This window comes from Trachypithecus francoisi, unplaced genomic scaffold (genome assembly GCF_009764315.1).
Source record: "Trachypithecus francoisi isolate TF-2019V2 unplaced genomic scaffold, Tfra_2.0 Lachesis_group7, whole genome shotgun sequence".
NCBI classification, from domain to species: domain Eukaryota; kingdom Metazoa; phylum Chordata; class Mammalia; order Primates; family Cercopithecidae; genus Trachypithecus; species Trachypithecus francoisi.
Window position 1 is genome coordinate 94,527,855 of NW_022681472.1, and position 15,394 is coordinate 94,543,248.

General features: G+C 47.5%; 1 long non-coding RNA gene across 1 annotated transcript; it reads right to left on the reverse strand.

Moving 5' to 3' along the window:
• Positions 1-203: 203 nt before the first annotated feature.
• On the reverse strand, positions 204-11,875 carry LOC117079458. Its single transcript, XR_004435454.1, has 4 exons — positions 11,729-11,875; positions 4,102-4,196; positions 3,722-3,921; positions 204-387 (listed from the first exon to the last, which is right to left on the reverse strand). It is a non-coding gene; the product is annotated as an uncharacterized LOC117079458 (long non-coding RNA).
• Between the last annotated feature and the right edge of the window lie 3,519 nt (positions 11,876-15,394).

The following is a 15,394-nucleotide window of genomic DNA, read 5'->3' on the forward strand; positions in this document are numbered from 1 at the left end:
CTGAATTAGGGCCCACCATAAACCCCATTTTAATGTAACAACCTCTTTAAAGACCGTATCTCCAAATACAGTCACATTCTGAAGTATTAGAGGTTAGGACTTCAACATGGAATTTGTGGGTTTAAGGGCAAAATTCAGCCCGTAACACCATTATTGTGGGGTTGTCTGTGATTTGCTGCTATCTACGTGGATATTTACCATATTGGATCAACAGAAGGATCTGAGATGCTATTGGTCTAGGTGCTGTTTGGTCTGTCCACACAGATATCCACACACGGTGCAGATTGCTGCCATCCACACAGCTATTCGCCACATTAGATCAGCAGTAGGATCCTAGATTGAGGTGCCGTTTGGTCTAGGACTGGGCTACAAGGGCTGGCAGCCAGCCTGGTAGACACAGGTGTGTACAAAGGGCACAAACACAAGGCTTTAGGAGAAGAGGCCTGGAGGGAGGTGGGAGGAAGGCAAACTCGCCAACCAGTAATAAACCACGTTTGATGAGCAGCTCTGCAGCAGAGAGTGGGCAGCAGCACCACACAGGGGACCCCCTTCCAGGACCAGCACACACTCACTTGACCTGTGATCTTGCAACATGCGCATATGCCCATGACACACTCCATCGATGTTGTCCATGCCTCGTAATTTGGCACAAATGATAAGCGGCTGCTATGATAACTATTAACCCTTTGCCAGCATAAAGGAATCTGCCAATACTTTGATGGAAGCTGTGTGATTGATCAAGGAGCAGCACCATGAGCGAGGACAGCACGGATTCTTAGCCAGAGCTGGGTCTGCCCCTTGCCTGCTCTGTGACATTCAGCAATCAGTGCCCTCTCTGTGCCTGCTGCCTTATCTCTGAACAGGGATGAGGATCGCCAAACTCACCTTACTAGGTTATTGTAAGGAATAACCAATTAACATTTGTGAAACATAGAAGAGTACCTGGCACAGAGTTCAATTTAAACGTTCAGGTTTGTTTTTCCTTTTTTTTTTCATTTCTAGTCCCAACATTTCATCCAAAATCACAGGTCCGTGGGTCAGTCCCTACCTTATTCTAAGCCTCTGATTTCTCTTTGTAAATATCTACTCAGCAAATTCGTGAAGTACATACTATGTATATGACACTAAGACCAGAGCTGTGAGCTGAAGGCTGGTAATGCCATCCCTGCCTTCTTTAAAGGGTTGTTATTGGCCGGGAGAGGTGGCTCATGCCTGTAATTCCAGCACTTTGGAAGGCCAAGGTGGGTGGATCACTGGAGGTCAGGAGTTCGAGACCAGCCTGGCCAACATGGTGAAACCGTCTCTACTAAAAATACAAAAATTAGCTGGGGGTGGTGGCACGCACCTGTAGTCCCAGCTACTTGGGTGACTGAGGCAGGAGAATCGCTTGAACCTGGGAAGCAGAGGTTGCAGCGAGCCAAGATTAGGCCACTACACTCCAGCCTGGGCAACAGAGTGAGACTCCATCTCAAAAAAAAAAAATATATATATATATATATGGGGCGGGGTTGTTATGAGGATTAAATACAATTGTGCTTGGGAAAATGTAAAGTGTAAACTGCTGTGCACATTTTAAGAGTTGCTAGTATTACCCTGAATATGTGTGATGACATATTTTTCAGCAGCTCTGAGTGGGTTATTCTGGTAGGCAGGGTGAAGGAAGACCCAGAGGAGCTTGAAACAGGAAGCTGAGAGATAGAGACCAGACATAAGGAGGGAAGGGACAGCCATTGGTAAGTTCCTGCCATGGGTCAGGCATTGTGCTAGGCCCCTGACATGCCTTTTCAGGTGGAGAATGCTAGGTCTCACACAGAACCAGTCCTCTGCTCCTGCGTGGTCCCCTGGAGAAGCTGTGCCTCGCAGCCCCTTATTGTTAGGTGGCACCAGAGACTAATTCTGTCTGATGGGCTGTGCATGGGAATGACACGCCACTTCCAGGGGGTGGCCTTAAAGAATAGACATGGGCTCTGCTCACTTCTTTCCATTCCATGGAGGCTTCTCTTTCCCTTCCAGGTGTGTGTCCCAGAGGGTGGCTCTAAAAGTTGAAGGAGGCTGGCCTTCCCCATGTCAGATGTAACAGGGGCCACTAGTGCACCTGCACACTCTTGATTAGCCATGAAAATGTTGGAGTGAATTTGTTCATTTATAGATTCCCAATCACCTTCCCTACCGCCACCACTTTTCACCCATCCAATGGGCTATTCTCAGCACTGCAACCAAAGCAATTCTGTTATGATGTAAATCCACAGCTCACGCCTCCGCCCTCTACCAGAGGTTTCCCTTCCCACCAAGAAAAAGCCACAGTCCTGGCACCCTACGCCTCCACCCTTCTACCTTGGTCCCTCTCCCCTACCATACTGCCCTGCCTGCCAGCCCCTCCAGCCCCCCAGAAGAGCTCCTCCCACAGCGGGCATCCCCCTAGAACCTCTGCATGCCCATCTCCCTCGTCCTCATGCTTGGCCCCATCGACGTTCCTCTGGCACTTTCCTTGGATCTTTGCTCAGGTGTGCCCTGCTTACTGGGAACTTTCCTCACCATTCCACTTAAAACTGTGCCCCGTCTTGGCCTTCTTGGCTTTGTTTTTCTGCATGACTCTCAGCACCACCTGGTGTATATTTATTTCTGTCCAACCGTCTGGACCCAACATCATGGAATTAGATGATCGCGTAATCTTCATGGAGGCAAAGAGTTGGGTTTGTTTACTCCACTGCCAGCTCTCCAGTGCCGAGAACCATGCCTAGCACATATAGTAGCACGCACCCAAGAATTGTGAACTGAACCGTCCTTCAGAATACATCTGGTAGACTGACATCCCACAGCTAGAAAGTGGCAATTCCAGGATTTAACTGAGGTTTTGGTCTCAGGATAGTTTCCCAAGCAATAGACTCTGAGATGGGGATTTGCAAACAGGAAGTTTATCAGGACAGGTTCTCAGGATCCAACCCCATGTGAGAAGGGGAGAGAACAGGATTAGGCGAAGAGAAAAACTGAAATGCAGTGTGGGCTCCATGGGGTCCCTGTATCCATAGTGAGATCTGGAACTAGGATGATGACTCTTAAGATTGTTCCACTTGAGGCCAGGGGATCTGCCCTTTACCCCCGTGGGTGGACTAGTCATGGGCTGTGACTGCACCTGGGGAGGGGTGTGGAACTCCCCCAAGGCACCCTCTTCCTGGGTGACTCAGAGAAGCACTGGGCTGAATATTGGCAGCCACACACTGACTCTCCACACTGAGTCCTGAGTGCGGCACCCCCAGGAGTCCCTTTCCTCTGAACTACAGTGCTGGGGACATACTCCTTGAGTTCAGTGTCTGTGCTGGGGTAAAGGAAAGCAAGACAGCAGGGTGGGTTGATAATTATTCTGGAAAATAGTTTACCAACTTCCCTGGAATGCTGCAGCAGCTCAGTATATGCATTTGTTAAAAAATTATTATTCCTGAGGTTTTCCCCCAAAATCACAGAAGAAAAGCTGAGATGTCATATAGTCTCCTGTTGTTTTCAAAAAACAATAATAACTTAAAAGGAGGAAATGAAATCAACACAGTTGCTTGGAATCAAGTAACTCTTGGAACCATAATGGTGACGTGGAAAAAGATTACAGAGCAGAATTCACAACTGCGTTTTCCTGCTATGCTCACTCTCTTACTGCACACACAGGTGACATTTTAATTATGGAGCTCTGAGCTGGGGAAACACAACTGCCTGACTGTCTCCCACTTACCCAATCTGGTTTCCAGTCCAGCTGGGAGGGAAGAGGGCGAGATGAGGCCATAGCCCTTGCATGAAGATGAGGATTTCTTCTCTTAGAAAGGCCTCTTCTCCATTTCATCTTTCACGAGAACGCTTCCTCTGTCCTGGAGTCCAAGGTCACTGCTAATAGTTCTTCACTCTGCTTTCACTGACAGCCACTTTCCTGAGGACCTGCCGTGTGCCAAGGACCTACTACATTCTGAGCACCATGGCCATCCCCGAGGCAAGGAGGTGCATGAGGCCCCCTTTGGAGGGCAGACTGTCAGGCTTGCAGAGTGACAGGCACAGGCAGAGGTACAGCATGGAGTGGCCCAAGGGAATGGGGGCCCAAGGAGGGACACTGGACCTCACCTGCATTAGGGGAGACTTCCTGCCAGGGCACTCCTGAAGCTTAATTCCTGCTAGTTCCCGACTCACATGGTTTCCTCTAAAAGCAGGTCACTTCTCTGTTAAGAACACCAATTGGTAAGCTTTCTCTTGGATTAAAATCTCTTAGCTGGGTGCGGTGGCTCATGCCAGTAATCCTAGCACTTTGGGAGGCCAAGGCAGGCAGATTACTTGAGGTCAGCAGTTCGAGACCAACCTGGCCAACATGGCGAAACCCCATCTCTACTAAAAATACCAAAAAATTAGCCAGGTGTGGTGGTGCACGCCTGTAATCCAGCTACTCAGGAGGTTGAGGCAAGAAAGTCGCTTGAATGTGGGAGGCAGAGGTTGCAGTGAGCCAAGATCACGTCACTGCACTCTAGCCTGGGTGACAGCAAGACTCTGTCTCTAAATAAATAAATAAATAAATAAATCTTTCACTTGGATTAAAATCCTTCAAGCTTTCTTTAATTCAAGCTTTCTCTTGGATTCAAATCCCTTGTCCTTGCAAGGGCCTGGAAAGACCTGTGCTCTCTGATTCATCTCTGGAAAGCCCTGTGCTCTCTCTCCGATTCATCTCTATTGCTGCACCTTTTCTCACTCCCCTGTGGCCACTTCCCTGTTTGGTCTAAAACACCTCACACACTGTCCCATAGCAGGGCTGTGCACTGACTGGTCCCTGTGCTTGGAAGGTTCGCCTCCAGATGTCTGCAGGTGCAACTCTCTTTTTTCAGTCACATATTTGCTATGGGTTCCTGTCTCAAAAGACCTACCCTGAGCACACTTTATTCATTCATTTATTTGAGACAGTCTCTCTCTGTCACTTAGGCTGGAGTGCAGTGGCACGATCTCAGCTCACTGCAAGCTCCACCTCCCAGGTTCACGCCGTTCTTCTGCCTCAGCCTCCCAAGCAGCTGGGACTACAGGCGCCCGCCACCACGCCCAGCTAATTTTTTTGTATTTTTAGTAGAGATGGGGTTTCACTATGTTGGCCAGCATGGTCTCGATCTCCCGACCTTGTGATCCACCAGCCTTGGCCTCCCAAAGTGCTGGGATTCCAGGCGTGAGCCAACACGCTCAGTCCCTGAGCACACTTGAAAATGGTATGCCTCCTCCCTGCATTCCCAGGAGCCCATATCCCACGTTATTTCTTCTTTTGCATTTATCATTTTCATTCCAATCATTGCTTATTATTGTATAGTCAAAATATTACATATGTTTTATGTTTTTATTGGCCATCTCCCCCCACCTCCTAATATTAACTACATGTGCACAAGAATTGTCTTTTCTGTTCACTGGTGTTGCCTCAGTGCTTAGACCAGTGCCTGACATAAAATTTGTGCTCAGTAAATGTGATGAATGAATGGATGGATGAGAGAATGAATGAATTCAGGGCTCCAAGACTATTGGGGAAAACATAAAGAAAACATTTAGACCAGCATAGTTCTCTAAGCATTACAATGGTGTTAACACAGTGTGCCAGGAGACGGCTTGGGAAAGGGCTGCTCGCTCTGACACAGGCAGAAACGTACACAGGGTGAGGCTTGCCCTAGGGCACTCTATGTCATCACTGGATGGCTCTGCCAAATTGCCTTCCCGACAGTTTTATCTGAGCCTCTCCCCAGATGCTGTACCCCTCGGAGACAAATTCCACCCTCACGTGTGGTGAGCTGTTGACGTGAGGCCTCAGAAGGCACAAAGCAATGAGGCCCTCCATGAGGCATTCCTAATTGGAGCCTTGGGTCCCTTCAGCTCAGCCTGAACCAGTCAAGATTTGTTGATTTATTCCTTCCAGCATGGACTGGATCTGGGGACGCCCAGCTGGAAAAGACATGTTTCCTGCCTTCGAGGAGATCCCAGGCTGTGGGGAGTGTGATGCAGGGACACCAGATGAACAGTAGGGCATGTGGGCCAGCAGCAGGTCTCTGAGGCTGAGCACATCAGCTGAGTATTTGTCATGGACTGGCTGTGGGACCCTCAGCAGCAGCTGTGATTGTTGACTGTCTGGCCTGCAAATGAAATTGACACTATCTCCTCAGGATTGGTGTGAAGATGCAATAAGACAACACCGTAAGAATACAGCATTCTGCTCTTCAGCTGGCATGCAGCATGGACTCAATACATGATACTGACAGGGCTTTTGATTCAAACTACCGTAAGCAAGAAATAGAAAAAAAAATGCATCTTTTGAAAGTTCAGAGAAGAATGCTTCTGTGTTGGCTTCCTGTGGCTGCCGTGACAAATCACCGTGAACTTTGTGCCTTCAAACAACACGCATTCACTCTCTTAGAATTCTGGAGGTCAGTAGTGTGAACTCAGTATTATGGGCTAGAGCCAAGGTTTTGGGAGGGCCCACTCCCTTCGTATGCTGTAGGGTGGAATCCGTTAACTTGCCTTTTGCAGCTCCCAGAACTGCATCCTCCACTCCAGGCTCCTTCCCCATCTGCAAATCCAGCTCCCAGAACTGCATCCTCCACTCCAGGCTCCTTCCCCCATCTGCAAATCCAGCACCATAGTGTGTTGCTTCAGTGGCCACATCTCTCCTTCCATCTATGTCAAATCTCCCTTTGCCTCCCTTTTATAAAGACAATTATCATTGTATTTAGGGCTCACCTAATCTCCCCATCTCAAAATCTTTGACCACAGCTGCAAAGTCTCTTTGCCACATAAGGTAACACTCACAGGTTCCAGGGCTTAGAATCTGGATCTTTGGAGGCCATTATTCAGCCCACCACAGCTTCCAACTCAAGGAAGACTTCAGGAAAGAAGGGATGATTAGTTTATGGGGTTGAGTCTTGGAATATGAGAAGACATTCACTTTGGGAAAATTGGAGGAGAGTCATCCCAGCTGGGACAAACAGCACATGCAAAGGCATGGAGGAGAAGGGAGGAAAAGGTTATGAACTTTCCTCTGCACTGAGACGAAGAGCCAAAGGAGAATGGTTTGGGAGGAGCTTCAATTACAAGGACAAGTGGACTGCAGCAGGGCCATCGTGACCTCCAAGAAAAGTCAGAGACTACATTAAGTCAGATCCAGAGAAGCCCTTCTCTGCCACGTGTCATCTGAAGGTCCTGCCGAAGTAACTTAAGGATGTTACAGTTCGCTGCTGTATCACTTTCAGTTCTTATAGAGGGTCAAGATGAAATTATACTGTTCAGCAATGTTTCTTAATGAAAACACAATTGAGAACATTATTCATAATCCTAGTCACTTAGTCTTATAGTGACTGCTCCAGAGCATCTCACTTGAGTCCAGTGCCGTGGTAGGGGAAGCCATCATCCACTTGGGTCACTTCCATAAGGAAATGGCATTCCCCTGGGAGAGACAGCATTGCAGGGAATAGCTTTAGTTTCTCTTCACACCCCTCCCCATGGGAGGAGGAGTAACTCATCTCATCAGTAAACTAGATGGACCTTGACATTAAGACGCATCAGCCAGGGATGTGGCTGCAGCATTCTGAGGCCCTGATGCTTGGCTCTGCCCTTTCTCGTGTTTCTGCTGGGTATTCTGGAAAGTGCCATGTAGACAGCAGGGAGTGGGTGTGGTTTCAGTTCTCCCCAGGGAAAGGGCTTAAGGTCTAGCTTTGGGGTAAGTAACAAGACTCACTTTTAGCCTCCGGCTTTAGCTGTGCTGTCCAACACCAAAAACAAGGAACACCATATTTGGATATTATTGCTCCTGCCAAGCCAGCAACACCACCAATTCTCTACTCCGATTGTCATTACCCTCTTATTTCTGTTCTCAATTGGTTAAACACTTAAATAGAAGAAGGCCTGAGTAATTACAACCACAGAATTTCCAACTTTCTGTAGGTACACTAGGAAACTCTATTTCTTTTAGACCCAGGGAAATTGTGCAACCTGAATTTCTTGCCCTTTATATTCAGCTGACAGAAAACATATAACCAAAGACCACATGGCCATCTCCTAGTACAGTGGTCCTCAACCCTTTTGGCACCAGGGACTGGTTTTGTGGAAGACAATTTTTCCATGGATGGGAGGCAGGGGGTATAGTTTCAGGATGATTCAAATGCATTACATTTATCATGTACTTTATTTCTGTTATGATTACACTGTAATATATAATTAAATAATTATACAACTCACCATCATGTAGAATCAGTGGGAGCCCTGAGCTTGTTTTCCTGCAAGAAGATGGTCCCCTCTGGGGGTGATGGGAGAGAGTGACAGATCACCAGGCATTGGATTCTGATAAGGAGTGCACAGCCCAGATCCCTCGCATACACAGTTCACAGTAAGGTTCGCGCTCCTATGAGAATCTAATGCCGCCACTAATCTGACAGGAGCCAGAGCTTGGGTGGTAACATGAGTGATGGGGAGTGACTGTAAATACAGATGAAGCTTTGCTCGCCCACTGGCTGCTCACCTCCTGCTGTGCAGCCCAGTTCCTAACGGGCCATGGACCAGTACCACCTCCGCAGCCTCAGTCTCTCTCCTTTCCTAACCCCTTGGGCCCTGGTTACCAGTCTCGAGGGAAAGCTGGGGCGATTTAGTTAGCACAACAGGATGACAGACAGAGCGGCAGCAAGGGTTCATGTAAGAAACTGTAAGGAAGTGAGGGAAGCAGCGTAGGCCAGGAAAGCAAAGGCATGAATTCAACAATTCAACAGCAGTCCAGCCTCAACCAGACACTGCAGGGAGCGTTGGTGGCTTGTCCCACCTCGAGGCAAGAGCATCATGCATTCACCCCTGCAGCGGCCAGTCACCGGCTTCTGGGCACCCTCAGGGGAAGGCATACCTGGCAAGGTATACCTGGGCAAAAGAAGCCCACAGACCAAGGGAGATTTGCTAGAGAATGGTGTCCCTTGAGCTGTGAGCAGACAACCATCATGGCAGATGGAGGTGGGTATGTGGGCAGGGGATGAGGGGAGGTTTCAAAGCATCTACTCCAGTCCACTCCTAACACCACTCATGTCCACTTTCTTCCCACATCAGGACCACTCAAGGTTGTAACAACTTCTCCAGAGTTCTGATGGCTTATAATTTCTGGGTAAAGTTTAACCAGGAAGTTTAATGGGACAAGCAAAGCCTTTGAGGATGGAGTTGGTCCCAAGGCCATAAAGCACTTTCATGGTCTCCCTCCTCTGCCATGTTCTCTAGATTCCTCTCTCCCTGTGTTAGTGCTTGCTCTGGTCTACATGGCTGCCCTGGTGGAGTGATCCAGAGCCTCACCATGTGCAGACTGAGTTCCTAGTTAGCCTGCCGTTTTAAAGCCATGGTTACCATGATGCAGGGCAGGTTCTTGGCTTTGCTCAGAAAAGAATTCAAGAGCAAGTCTGTGGTGGAGGAAGGCAATTTGTTGAGGCAGCAGCAGTGTTCCAGCTGTGTGACTGCTCCTGGCAGAGCAGGGCTACCCCATAGGCAGTGTGTGGAGACTAGCAGTGTATGGGCAATGTGTAGTCATATTTATACCCACTTTTAATGACATGCTAATTAAGGGAAGAGTTATTAAGAAATAGCTGGAAAATAGGCAGTACCATATTGGTGTTGCTGTGGCATGAGCTAGTAACTTCTGGGTGTTGTCATGGCATTGGTAAACTGTCATGGAGCTGGCAGGAGTGTCTTCGGCAGCAAGACCAATGGGGGTGCTTTCGGCACCTCTTCCCAGTTTTGGCCAACCTTCTGGCCTGGAGACCAGTCCTGCTGGCCTCCTACCTCAACTACAGAGTTAAAACTGGGCATGAGACTACCAAGAGATTCTTCAATAGATTACCAGAGTGCTTAACATATTCCTCCCTGCCCTATGTGGTGACAGCATCAACCACATCTCATAATGTCAGCATCAATCACACCTGTCCTCTCACTAATCAAGTGGCACGGGAATCCGATGTGACCAAGCAGAAGCCACAGCTCTTAGTGAGACTCATTGCATCCCTTGGTGGAAGCTTTTGCTCTCTGGGAACCAGGACCTCTAGACCCATAGAGCCTAAATTTTCAGAAACAGGAGGACATTTTTCCCAGATGGGTCATGGGGAGTGATAGTGAGCAGAACCACTCCTACCTCCACCCCTACGTTCCCTGACCCATGGATTCTACATATTGGAGGTGCAGCATCATATCATGGCTGTTGGCTTGGGTTAGCGGTGCCATTTCTAAGCTGGTGCCTCCAATATTTCTTAAGGTCACTGGAGGGCTCTGTGAGGTAGGCCATTTCTAGATGGCATGGCACATTAACAGGACCAGTAAATTCTATGAACCATTTACCCACTGCTCTGTCTCCTTTCTAAACAGTGGGCCCTTGGCCTGAAGCAGTGCTGCAGGGTTCTGTATCATGACTCCGGATGCTGAGGGAGTTCTAGGGCAGCGATGCTGGCTAAAGCACTGAGGGCAAAAGGCAAACACACACTCAGAATTCATAACGACCCCACTCAGGACAGATGGTGGCCTTTATCCCTTGGAAAGGCTCAATGAAATCAATGTGCCAGCAAGAGGCTGACCTCATCCATCTATGCTTTGATTGGCAGATGGCTATGGCTAATGAGTGATTTCTAAATAGTGGCAGACAGGAAATGCCAGTAGAGGTCAGGACAGTTGATTTGCAATTTTTAGAGTGCATGTAATGTGGATTGTTCCTCCTTTGTCTGATTAATAAGTTACCTTTTGTTTTAGCAGTAGGTAGTTAGGACTGTTAGCCATGTGTTTGGAAATACAAGACAAAGGAAAATAGTCAACCCATGCATCCCAAGAATGTGGTTTAGGGATTTTGAATGGAGAACTCTATTGAAATATCCATGGATAGGGCCAGAAATGTAAGACTGTTGTACCTGACTACCCATTCAATTCGGAAACGCCCTACTACTTCTGTTAGGTGGTTAGCGGGGGCCATCTGGTCTCTGCTGGAACATCCCCGATGGGCAGCAGCTTGTGACTGATTACTGAAGTCACCCATTTGATCTTTGACAAGTCTGACTATTAGATTTGGGTTCAACAGAGAGAGGAACATTCTGCTTCCCCGTGGCTTTCTTGTCTTTCTCCTCTATCTGCTGCTTGGGCCTAAAAGAATGCCCAGTCCCTGTCTGGTAAATGAGCATCAGGTGTATGCAGTAGCAATCACTGAGCTGAGACACTTCATTATGTCCAGCTCCTCAACTCCAGTGCCTCCAAATTATCCATATTTGCTTAAGACCAACCGAGCTTTCTCAGTGACCCAGAACAGATTCCAAAGTCCCTGCCTTGGCCTACCAGGCTGCAAGTGACCCGCTCCAGTGGACTCTGATGCCATCCCTTCCGCTGCTCCCTCCTCACTCTCATCCAGCCTCCCTGGGCTCCCGCTGCTCCAGGAATCTGCAGAGCCAGCATTCAGGACCCACAGGGCTTCTGTCCTCCCTGCCATCACTGTCCTCACTCAGACCCCTGCTCAAATATCACCTCCTCAGAGGGGCTGCCTGACCACCTGGCAGAGGTGGCATTCTCCCTCCCCTACTCTGCACACCCAATTCTCCTTCACAGAACTTATTTCTGCCTGACATCTAACTATGTATGTGTCTGTGTATGCCTGGTCCTCCTCTCACCCCAACACACTGGTATCGAACCCCAGGAGAAGAAGGGCGTTGGTGGGTAATGAAAGAATGAATGAACCGAATATGCTTACCCATCCACCATAACCCTAGTTTCCTTCCTCCAGTCAAACTCCAGGCTGTCCCTATTCTTTTGTAAATCACGCTATCTGGAGCTGTAAAGTTCTAAGTGTGGTCTTACTTCCCTTGTGAAATTGGGTAAGTCCATTGGTCTCCCTGGGCTTTGGTTTCACCCACGTGGGACTGAGCCCATAACAATGCCCTGATGTCACAATGGGAGTCACAGCATTATGAGGAGCTTGTGAAGTGCTCTAGGCTGTAAAGTGCTGTCTTTGTATAGGGTAGAGGGTCTGGTATACTTATTGCATCAGTACGCACAGGAGGCCCTGCTCACCTCAATCCTGGTCACTATTCCAGGGAGAGTGATATGCAGGGACATGCAATCTGGAATCCTATCTACTCAGAACATGGGAGCTCCCTGGTGGAGCTCACTGTAAGGTCATGTCAGCCTCAGAGGAGACCTGCAAAAGGGCTCTCTCTCCCCTAAAGATGAAGGAGCAATGGCAAAGGCTCTGAGAAGCTGGCTTGGAAAACAGCTTAGCTGCAGGGTCCATATCTCCTTTACTCTGAAGCTGGCACTTGGGGAAACGTCCTCAGGTGCCTGAGATGAGATAGTATCCAGCAGAGAAACTGAATAGCAGCTAAAAAGTAAGCTCATTAGCAAATTTCCCAGCCCCGAATCCTCCAGAAAGTATTGGCCTGGGAAAAAAACATGCAACCTCCTCTGCTCTCAGAAAGACAGGTGGGGTCATGCTGAGAACACAGGCTCAGTTCAGGTAGACCTGAGTTTCAGTTTGCCCTCTGCCTCCTCATGGGATGTTGGCAACCTTTGCTCTCTTCTCTCCTATTTCTGGAGTCATGGATCTCCCCTTTGAAAATCTGTTGAAAATTGTTGATCCTCTTGCCAAGAAAACTCTCTGACCCCATTTCCTCATCTTTCAGGTGGGCATAAGGAGGCCTGATATTCGTCCTCTTCCCTTTGGTAAAGTCTGATGATTGTTTAAGGCTGGCATCCATTCTGATTGGTTTGTGTGTTTCCTACAGGTAGTTATTACATTTTAAATAGCATCCCTGGGGGCTTTTGTGAAGCCAAAATGAGGCAATGAGAGGGAAATTGCACAGTTAACTCACTTAGTCAACATCTGTGCCTTCCTTTAAGATAAATGATTAGATCTGGGCCAGGTGCAGTGGCTCATGCCTGTAATCCCAGCACTTTGGTAGGCTGAGAAGGGCAGATCATTTGAAGTCAGGAGTTCGAGACCAACCTGGACAACATGGTGAAACCCTGTCTCTACTAAAAAGAAATACAAAAATTAGCCAGATGTGGTGGTACACACCTGTAGTGGAGGCTGAGGCAAGAGAATCACTTGAACCTGGGAGGTGGAGTTTGTAGTGAGCCGAGATTGCACCACTGCACTCCAGCCTGGGTGACAGAGTGAGACTCCATCTCAAAATTTAAAAAAAGATAAATTATTAGCTGTGGATGGCTCATACATCGTCCCTGGCTGGCATCAGTTCCCTTTACTAGAGGTGGTGTGGCTGGTGGGCAGGAAGAAACTATTTTAAAGACAGTCACATCTGAATAAAGGATCTTCCAATCATGAAAGTTCACTGAGGGTCTCATGTTGTTGAAAAAGATAATTTGTAGACCAGAAGCTTTTCAATAAGTTGCTGAGATGTGGGGATCATTTGCTATGGGAATTGCCTTTTTTTCTCATAGTAAAGGTGACTGCATGCTGAGGAGGTGAGGACAAGAATGGAAGTGCTTCAGCTAGTTTGAAAACTCAACTTTCCAAGCTAATTGTCTAGTGTCTCTCTTTGTAGAAGTCAGTTCTTACCATTAATATACCTGAGTTCCCATTCAGGCTTTTCTACTAACTTGCTGTGCAATCTTGGAAAAATTGCTCATCCTGTCTGTTTTTTTTAATCTCAAAGATGGCATGGCTAAAATAGATAGCATCTAAGAGCTAGAAGCAATCTTAGAGAACATCTAGTTCAATTTCTGACCTTACAGAAAAGGAAGGTAAGTTCCCAAGAGGGGAAAGGTTCTGACTTCTGATTCCTGAAGCCTCTGGGCTCTAAATTCTAAACAACTCACACAGCCGCTGCAGACAGTGCTAACATTAGACACGCGAAGATGCAGCCTCACAGGTTCAGGTTCCTCCTCAGGTGCACCCGCCAATAATGAAGCTGGAGTCTGAATGAAGTGCTGCTTCAGAATCCTATTCCCTTTCCTTGAACACATGTCTGCCGGGCCATGCAGGGTGAAGATAAAAGATAATGGAGTTGACTCCAGTCTCCCACCCAGCTAATGAGGAAGAGGCTGGTGGCAGAGATCAGTGGCCAGCATGGTACAGGGGTGGCTGGAAAGAGTTTCTACCAAGGGTGGTGAGATGTGTTCCCTTTGGGGTCACTAACTAGAGGCAACTTTAAAAAAAAAAAAAAAGTATGCTTATATCTGCCTTTTCTTTTTTTAAATTTGTTTACATTTAAGGAGTACACGTGCAGTTTTGTTACATGGATATATTAAGTGGTGACGAAATCTGGGCTTTTAGTGCCACCATCACCTGAGCTGTTTAGGGGAGGGAAGAGGAAAGAATGAGGGTCAAGAGAGAGGAGTCTGATGTCAGGAAATCTAGGATCAGACAAAGAGGATGATGGAGCTGGGAGGAGCAGGAATACTTGCCCATTTCCTTGCTCATATTTACAAAAAAAAAAATCATTTTAATAAATACCTCTTGGATGACACTTCAGCTTCCCTCATAAGCTATCCTTGCTCCGCCTGACCCTTCAATGCTGTGACCCTCGACTTCCAAGTTTTGCACTCTCCTCTCCTATTTCGGGCTCATGGCTTCCCTCTTGAGGATCTGATGGAATATTGGTCCCCTCACCAAGAAAGGCCATAAATGCATATATGAAACTGCAGATCACCATCGCAGGGAGTTCTAAACCCTTGGTCTGTAGACACCAGTGGTTCCCCACACTCTAGTAACATCTATGCCCTACTTACTCACAAACTTATATCTTTAGCCCAGAATTTTTCTCAAACATGTTTCTGCAACCCAAAACACCCCCTTCCATCAATACAATGGGGAGAATTATGACACCACCTGTGCATGCCACAGGGTATTTGTGAGTAGGAAATGAAATACCCAGTGAAAAAGGCCATGGTGTATGGCAAGGGGCCACACAGACATCTTGGGAAGCCTGCTCATGCTCTTCAGCGAAGGAGAAGGCCTCCCATGTAGAGAGGTAGTCGTCTTTATCATTTCCATCCAAAGGGGCAGAATAAGAAATACCATGTTGTATGATTCCATTCACCATAGACCTATGATGAACGGAAGGGTCTCACGATGAGAGCTCACCCAAAGTAGAAGTTCAGACCATTGTGGTGGGATTCAAGTATCTGCCTCTTGGCTTCTCAGATGTATTTTAGAGGAGAGATCTTGGTTTTCAACAGGATATTTCCAAACTCTGCGTCTAGCAGGTATGCATTTGGAAATAGGTTTCCCTTCCTTATTGCAGTCTGTAAGAAGGCATTTCCATGGATTGCAAGTATATGTGCTGTTTCCAAACAGTGTGTGTCCTCTAAATACCCCTTGGAGCTAAAGGAAAATGAAATCTACCCTACAAAATAACTCGTTAGAAAATACATTATGGTGCTAATACTTGGTTCTACA